Genomic DNA, 9,481 nt, shown 5'->3' with positions numbered 1-9,481 from the left:
ATGTTTTAAAAGGGCTACACTGTATGTATGTCCCAGAGATCTCCTCGTGCTGTGCCTCCTGCCTCCCGGGAAAGGAGTTCAAAGACACGAATACAGCAATCATTTTCTTATGGCAGTATTTGCTTGCAAGAGGGTGTCCCCTGCAAGAGATGCAACACTCACCATCCCGCTCTTTCTTTTGAAAGATGTTCCACTTCTTATTTCTTCCAGCCCTCCCTGCCTGTCTCAGCACCGCCCTGCAGGGGCTGAGCCAGCCCTGGGGACACAGACAGGGACAAGGACTGTGACAGGGGCACAGCCCGGGGCTCCTGCACAGCTCACATTTGCTCCACGAGTGAGGAGTGGAAGCCACGCTTGTCCAAACGAGGGCTTCAATTAGCAAACAGCCAAGTGCACCGTGCACTAAAACCAAAAAGGGTTTGGTCTAAAAAAATGCATCTGCTAAATGCCAGAACAATCCAACTTCCTTCAAACCTACCTTATTTTAGAGAACAATTCTCTACTAATATCCCTCACAAATCTTACTTTGCTTAGGTTGCAATTAGAATAATCCTCAAACCATTTGAATTTCTATGCAGTGGTATTCCAGTATCATCACTTCAGCATTCGATATAAAAAAGTTAAGCTTTTATTTAATGAGAGTCATTTAAAATATGTAAATGTCAAAAGGATTACCTTAGAAAAATCTCTCAGAGAATTAAAAACATTAACAGATTCCCACAGGAAAAATTCCAGCAGAATTCAGCAACTCTCCTGTTCCCACTCCTGTCACTTGTATTTCTATCACACATTGAAGCAAAAACAAATTGCTATTAAAATATCATCCAAACACCCTCCTCCCCCTAACAAACTCCACAGTTCAGTTTGAGATACCAATGGCTCAAGCAAAGACAAGAAAAAAATCCTCTTTTTTTTTTCTTTAGGCTTATTTAGAGTAGTAAAAACTCAGTGGTAAAAGAGCTTTTTCAGGTATAGGAGAAATAAATCTCTCTAGGCATGTCTGGCAAACTGTTTTGGGACTGAAACTAGCAGGTGTGCAGACATAATTACTACTGCAAAATATCCAACACATCCAGGTGTGCTCACAAACAGATATATGAAATCCCTGTTATTTTTTGAAAATTCCTAGTCTACCAGGTGCCACCCTCCCAAAGGAAAACCAGAGCAAAGAACGAGTTCAGGAAGATGTGAATAAATTGTCCTTGCCCCCTTGCAGGCTGTGTGTCTTTTCCCCTCACACAAAAGCCCTTTCCCAGGCTGCAGTGCCGTGCCCCCTGCCCGGCCGGGACACTCCACGGCACCAGGGCTTTGGGAATGGGGCACCAGGGCTTTGGGAATGGGGCACCAGGGCTTTGGGAATGGGGTACACGCTGCCAGAGGAACCCTCCCTCAGGATAACAGTGCAACACCAGCAGCTCTGTGTCTCCCATTCCATTGCAGTCTCCACTGCTCACCCCCAGCAGGGATCCCTGCGGGATGAGCCTTCCAAACCCAGCGTTCCCACAGCTCCAGGCTCCAACCCCCGCGGACGAGGAGGTTTCACAGCGGTGAAACAGGAACCACTCTCAGCCCAAGCAATTACAGGGCACGTCTAGGAAGTGGAGAACAGCAGTTTAGGGCTACAAGAACCCATTTAATGAGTAGCGTTTCCACACATCATCAAAAGAGATGCCAGTCAAATCCCCACAAGCTGAACGAGTTAAAGTTCACCTCATCTGACTGCAAAAGTGAATTTTTGTAGGTTATTGACTACAAATGGTCTCAAAGCAGGTCTATAGGTCGGTAAACTATTCTTCAGACATGCTGTGACAAGTTTTTAAGCCCAGCTTTTGGTTTTGCATGTACAAACCAAAAAATGATAGAACACACTGGAACAGGGAAGTCAGCAATGCAAAGGGATGTTGTGAGAGAGTCATCTGAAGAAATCTCCTTGCACCTGAGGTGCAGAGTAACTGAGTGGACCAAGAAATGCCTTTTGGGGTCCTGTAAGAAGCTACCACATACAAACACTTAGGGAAGAATGAAAATCCCGAAGCCAGGCCCTCCTGCTTTTTGCATTCTTACTGCAGTTGCTCAAAACACACGACATGTCTGTTGTCTGCAAAGACAGAAACGTGCACTGGTAAAAGTAAAAGCAGCAGAGCCTTGATCAAGAGATGTGGGAGCGCTACACAAATAGGTGCAAAGGTCAGAGCCCCAGAATATATGAAAAGTCATTTGTCAGTCAAATAACAATGCAGCTCTCAATTTAAAACTCCCATTTCTATCCTTGGTGCTAAACTGAGATAGAAAATTTATTACATTTCTAGGCTTTATTTAGAGCTAATTAAAAAAATAATTTATTTCAAGTGGAAGCAATCAGTAGAAATCTTTAAATCAGGAAATTGATGTAAAACAGAAATTAGAAGTAGTAGGAATTTTTGATTTAGCCAGTAAATGTAATAAATACAGCACTCCTAATTTGCAGAAGGATAACCAAATGCCTTCTTTTAAATTGGTTATTTTTCACATTACTACTTACAACTACCAAAATAGAGATTAGCACAGTGATGTGTATTTGTGACTTCAAACCCTAAAATCATTATGATAAAAATAACAATAATAATTTTTTAAAAATCACACCAATGGACTGGGAGCGTTCATTAGTGTGCTTGTACTTGCACTAGAAAATACAGTACCCAGACACTGGAGATAGGTTTCTCTCTTGCTTGCAAACCTTGCTGGTTAGTGACACGTCCGTGTCAGAGGGAATGCAGTGATTTATACGACCTGGTTATACAATCCTGGACGAGCTGAGACCATAAATCTGCTGCCACACAGCCAGCACTGCAGCTGACAAGAGCCCTTCCTCTTACAGCTTGGGAACACCGAACACTGTCAGAGCTTTCGTTCTAAATACTCACCAAATAATTCCTAATGACTAACAAGGACAGAAAACACTTCCAAAGTCTCCCTTGGAGAAGTGCTGAGAACTTCCATTTCCCACTGACTTCAAGGGAAGTCAGGACTTCATCCTTTCTCAGGAGATCCCCAAAATTACCCTCTCTCCTGACATTTAGACAACGAATGACAGAAGTTTCCACATTTTAATTGTAATAGTCAATGGACAGATAGCAAACAAAACTGCTTATCAGCAATTGGTGATATGCCAAGAAACCTTCTGGGAGCCGGAAAGCAAATGACAAATAACCCTCCTGCAACACAACCCATTTAATGATTTCACCCAGGTAGTGGCTCCTCCCAGGGTGAGCACCTTCTCTGCCAGCATTCCTTACCTGAGCCAGGCTAAAACACATTACGATTTAAGGGAATGAAGTTTGCAAGAAAAACGTGTATAAATGTCAGTGTGTAACCTTCAGGAACACTGACACCCCGGGCTGTGTCTCGAGGTCCACTTTCAAATACCTCCATCTGCAAGTTTTAAAAAAAAGTCGCTGCACAACAATTGCTTTCTATATGAAAACACAGATTCAGCATGGGAACAAAACTAAGAACGATTGTAATCATTTGAAAGACACTGAGTTAGCATATGGATCTCATTGCCACTTACACATTTTGGTCACTGAAACAAAAAGCTATTAATCAATATGTAAAAGCCATAAATTAACATAAACATTAATCATTCTAATGCTCCCACTGTGTCGGACTGATAATTTTTTTTCAGTCTTTCATTCTGACATATGTGCCTTCAGCTATCAGCTGGGTGACCTTTTTTAACACAGTTAAACATTTTGGGCATTGCAAATATTACTGAAGTAAACATTTTGGAGACAGCCAAATATCATGGATACACTGAAGCCAAAAATATGGGGTCTGAAAACATGAGAGCCCCTGCCTCTCATGTAATTACACCAGCTTTTAATAAGGGAGCCTAAAACACAGCCTGAAATCCAGCTGAAACAGATGAAATTCTAGGGTTTCATAAACAGGTTCGTTTTGCAGATGAGGGAAAAGACACCCATCTGTTTTACTTTCTGAAACCATTAATTGCTTGGGAAAGTGCAAAGATGTAACTACAGCCAGCCGTGTTTGGAGAAAGAAAGCATAAAAGCCCATAGCAGTTCAGCTCTGCAACACACTCTGCATAAAATTATCAGGGGAAAAAAAGATGACAAATGCCCAATCACTTTGAAAAGCTGAAGAATATGAATACACACTTATATAGCACAACGTAAGTGAAAAGAAGTATTTATACAAGTGTGTCTCTGTTCCCTACCAGCAGAACTAACATGAATTTAAGTTTGGGCATGTGATAAATCATTGTAATCTAGCAGAAAATTGATAAGCCAAGGACCATCAAAAGCCTGTTTTGAGCAGCCTGTAGCTCAGCCATGCATAGCAATCTGTCAGCCACGGGGCTCTGTCTGCCCATCCTCCTTAATTAGGGGTGCTGCACGGAGCAGCATCAGCCACAAATCTTGTGGTTCCAAGAGCTAATAATGTCCTCAGATAGCTTGGGCTTCATTAAACGTCTTCCAGACATCTTAGCAGACATTCCAGCAATAATCTTGTTCAGTAACAAACTATTAAAAAGAATTGACAGAGAAGGAATATATCAAGTTGTTACAGCAACTGAAGTTATTTGGGCCAGAATTGTATGTCTGCAATTAAGGATTCTGTAACTCTGAGCAATTAAAATATCACTTTATTTGAAAACTAATTAATTCTAAACACATATTTTTCCCATGACAAACTTTTATGATTGTTTAATTTATTCCATTCTAATTACACTTTAATTAATCTACTCTTGTATAATATTATACTGTTATTCTGGCACTTGCCCAACGCAGACAATAAATTGATTGCAGTTCCGTTGTGCAAGAGCACAAACTGTCATGCCAGTTTCAACACCGTCTTTATTTATTTGTCTGTTCTATTACTTTTCTTTTCCTCCCACAGGGCATAGGAACATGAAACACAACACAAATCATATGACATTTTGTCTTCTACACTTTCTTCTTCAAAGTGTGAAGTATAACAAGAGTTTTTAGTATTAAGGAAAAGTATATGTAATATGATACTACATAATAAAACATAACCTATAGGAAATGAATTTATACTTCTCAAATACATCCCACAATGACTTATCAATTGATTCCTGATGTACAGGACCATGCCCAGAAACGGAGCTGTTTCCATTGACACTGAGGTCTGCTCAGGAGCTGACCTGGCACAGTCACCAATAAGGGAGAAAGAGACCAAAGCCCATTTTCATACTAATCTTAAAACCACATTAATTTCAGTATCTCTCTAAGTTTTACAAGACACTGCATTTTAATTTTGCATCAAGCCACCTTAGATTCAACTAAAACAAAAGTATATAAATTCTTTTCTTACTCTATAAATACTGTATTTGGATTAAACTCTGATAAAAGAAATACATACAAAAATTCTATTGCACACAGAGTTAGCAGTGTTGTATTTTATTTTGCTTTGGCCATACTTGAGGTAAAAATGACTGATGGTCACAGTCAGAAGTGCTCGAGTTTTATTTTTTTAATGTGAACGTCCCTGAAATTCGCAGTTCTTGCACATTTGGTGGGAGGAGATACTCAGTAGTGACTCTTTCTGAAGACACAATGAAGCAATCTGCTTTTGATGTGCTTTTAACCCCTCAGTTGTGTTCCTGGCTGTACGTTGTCTGTGCTTATGAAATACCTGCTCGTGTACCTGCCTTAGCAAGGGAGACGCCGTGCAGAGGGAGGCAGTTCAGTTCAACTGCACTGCCAGCTCTGACAGTGCTCCCCAAATATGGCCTTTTACTAACGATACAGTTGGCATTTCAGAGAATTAAAAGACAAGTACAAAACACATTCATAAAATACATACTCATTAAAAGGGGAAAAAACACTGCACTTAATTGAAGAGGCTATGTCCTTCACCAGCATTGCCAAAGTGGGAGCTACATTTATATCAGAATATTGTACTGTCCTACCCCCTGTGTTTATATTCTCAGCATTTGTCTCAGAACAGTTAAAAAATATACTTTGAAACTGCAAACAGCAAACAGGACAAATTGACATAAACACTGGAGGAATATTAAATAAGAGGGCAATTCCTACTTGTGTCCAGCTCATGTTTTGCATTCCAAAGTGTGGATCTGATCTCTGCCTGCCCAAAGTGCCAGATGATATTGGTGAGACTGCTCACACGAGGGAGGGTTGGCAGGGTTCACTGCACCAGGATTTCATAAAGCATTTTCTCTTTGGAAGGTTTCTGCTCCTGTGCAAACACAACACATCTCCAAGAGCAGCATTACTGTGGGTCATTCCCTGTGGATGCAGAACCTGGGGCAGGGACAGTGGGTGACCTCCTGAGGGGGCACAGGCACAGGACTCACTGATCCAGACACAGACAGTCCCTTCCCACGGCCACTGAGCCCCATGGCTGTTCTAAGAAACAAAGCAGTGTGGACAGTCTGCATCAATTCATTAGGTTAAAACTTTAAATCCTTACTCAGGTGAACTCTCGAGCTCAGAAGCAATTGCATTTCAGTAAAGTCTGTCCCATTTGCTACTTGTATTTTACTTTCTCCAAGAACCCCTTCAGTATTAAAAGAAATAGAAGACAGTGTTATGTATATCACTTTTAAATATATGACTCAAAGTTACAGATTATTATTATTTTTATGCTATGAAATATCCCCCAAAATTCAAGCTTAATTACTAATAGTATGTGCCATTTGTCTGGTAGGATGCCTATTCAATACAGCATAAGTATTTGGATAAGCCAAGTTTCTGGAGAGCAGTTTAGTCCAAGAAATTTAAAAGGGATCACTATAACTCCACTGCAAACAGGAATGACATTTACAAGGCAAATATTACCTAAATATCAAATGAAAAAATTAATCTTTATTTTAACATTTAAGGCTAAGCTTATACTTTAGACACAACGCATAATTGTTCTTTCATGCCAGTTTGATCACATAAATCTAGATCCATTTTACAAAAGCACATAGGATGCATTAGTTAAATATGCTCATCTCCAAGCATACGAGCATATGCTCACACATTAAACATGTCAAACAGTTAAACTGTTAAAATGTGAGGGATATTTATAAAAAACTGGTTCCACATTTCCCAGGTTGAGTACTGATGATGTTTAATTCCCAGTTTCTGGTCCTGACTGCTTCCTGTGTCTGTGATGCTCGGATCAGTCCTTTCTCTACATTTGAATGAGTAACACTAACTATTTAGCAAATGGAGAGAAATAACTCCAAAGCAACAGAACGGAGTTACAGTTTACACATGTAACTTCAGGCTCCACTCCTCTCATCCACAAGAAACTAATCCTGACCAAAAATGTAGTGAAAAATGCAAAACTGTTTCACCGCATTAGTTTGAAACTTTGAACAATTCTGCCGGCCCTGAACTTGAACTGCAGCCTTTGAAGGTGTGCTGAACAGCCCCCATTGTACCAGGCTGCCATGCTGGCAGCAACTGAAGTGCCAGTCTTTTGGCAGATAATCAGATTATGTCATGTTCTGACCAAATTCATTAGGAAAACTTTTACCAACCCATTATCTCAAACCAGAAAATCTAGATCAAAGTATAACCAATTTTACAGCACAATAAAACTGTTATAAATATTTAAACACTAATAAAAAAGGCCTCTTTCGTTAAAAGTAAATAAATAATTGAAAGCTATGTCTTCTTATAAATGCTATCGAGTGCAACCACATTTATCCCATCCTTCTCAGCAAACCAGACCCTGGCTATGGTGGAGAGCGGGAAGAACAGCTCTCAGGAGGAGTCATTTGAGAAGATGGTTGTTAGACTTCTAAATCATTGCCTACAGTAAGTCACAGTGAGTGCTCCTTCTGGTGCCAAAGCATCCACCCCTGAATGTCTCTGCTGACTGCATCCCCACTGGACAATGGGATCTCCTTCATGCTCAGGTCCTGGAGGGACACCACATCCAAAAGGAGAGAAAAAATACTTCAAAAGGAAATCCTACATCAGTGACTAATTTCTCAGTAAATGCAATTCTATTGTAATATATGTTTTTTTTCCTAAAATACGCATGATCTTGTCTGCTCAAAAGGCCAATAATTAAGTCTGGCAGATTATTTTCTGTGTTTTGATCAGATATGACACCTGTGCAGAACAAGCACCGAACACAGAGTACTAAACACTTCCCTTGTCTCCATTTCAGCGGGACAGCAGGAATGGCATAAGAGGGAATCAAAGAATTCATATTAATAGAATTGACAGCAAGGAACCAATCCACAAGCAGAAGCAGCGACAGGACAGTCATCAATATTGATTTCGCATATTTTTCAGTACTACAATCAGATTCTCCATCTGTAACCCAGACTTTAGAAGTATGATAATTTACGGAAAGGAGATTAATTTAGCCATTTTGAGTCAAAGACGTATTTCATAGCTTCATCCCAATCCTGTATATTGTTGGGATCCCTTTCCCCTTTGAAGACTTAGTGAATGATTGAAGCTTCTACTTTCTGAGAAACAGATAACACAAGACTAGTAATCTGACTCTAAGCCACTGGATAAAGGCAGTTTGTTTCCTCTTAGCCCATCTGTCAACACCTCTTCAGTAATTAGTCCTAATTATTACAAAGGGCTAGCCTCCCATTGGCATTATTAAATCAGAAATAGTATCATAGCCAGGTATCTTTCAACGCCTCCCAGGCTGGCGACCTTCGATTTCATTGAATCTTCCATCAGTATCCGCCTTTGGAAGAGCCTCGGCAGTAATTTTAGCATCAGCTTCAAAGATGCAGATCCCACAGTGGAATTCCAGGGATGCATTCATATACACACCCACATCATGTGACAGGAGAGCAAGCAACACAATTGACCTTTGCATTGTTCTCTAAACTCCCGTGATATAAACCACACATTTCTATTTTCCACAATAGAGCTGGGGTTTGCCTGCATGCTTAGAAGTGCTCCTTTGAACTTACTGCTGATAGGAAGAATAGTGAAACCACGTCTATAAAGATGAAGGTCAAATCTTTGTTAAGAAAACAATACATGTGAAACTTTTGTCAGATCAAGATAAATTTGCAAGAAGTAAATAGTAACTAAAAATATGCATTAATGTATTTAGGTGTGAAGATTTAAAAGGTTTCTTTTGTTTATTTTTGCCATATAGCTGAAATACTTCCCCAGAGAAGTGGAAAACAGAAAGGATGATGACATCAAACTCTCACAGAACCAAAGCTCAGTTAGCTGAGGCTTTAGTCAGTTTTAAGCTCTTCCTTTGTGTTAGCATTTATTTAACTGAAACAAGAGAAGATATTGCTATGAACCAAACTCTCCATTTCTTTTGATTAAAAGCCAGAAGTGTTTCCCAGTTGCACACCTGAGAGCATGAGTGAGCATTTGTTTATGCTGGGTTTCTCAAAACCAGCCCAGCACTACCAGTTCCCTCACCCAGGAGCCAGCCCGAGCTGCACTCGTATGCTCTGTGCTCCTGGAAGTGGCCCTGCTAAAAGCTCGTGCACAGAGCATGGGAG

At 40.2% G+C, this 9,481-nt stretch overlaps 1 protein-coding gene across 2 annotated transcripts in view; it reads right to left on the bottom strand.

The window, feature by feature from the left end:
- Positions 1 to 9,481, bottom strand: part of GNB1L (G protein subunit beta 1 like) — a 41,113-nt gene that overhangs the window by 19,236 nt on the left and 12,396 nt on the right. The window lies entirely within an intron of this gene.

The sequence above is a fragment of the Pseudopipra pipra genome, chromosome 18 (assembly GCF_036250125.1).
Source record: "Pseudopipra pipra isolate bDixPip1 chromosome 18, bDixPip1.hap1, whole genome shotgun sequence".
NCBI lineage: Eukaryota > Metazoa > Chordata > Aves > Passeriformes > Pipridae > Pseudopipra > Pseudopipra pipra.
The sequence above is the reverse complement of the archived record's forward strand: the minus strand, read 5'-3'. Positions and strand labels throughout refer to the sequence as shown.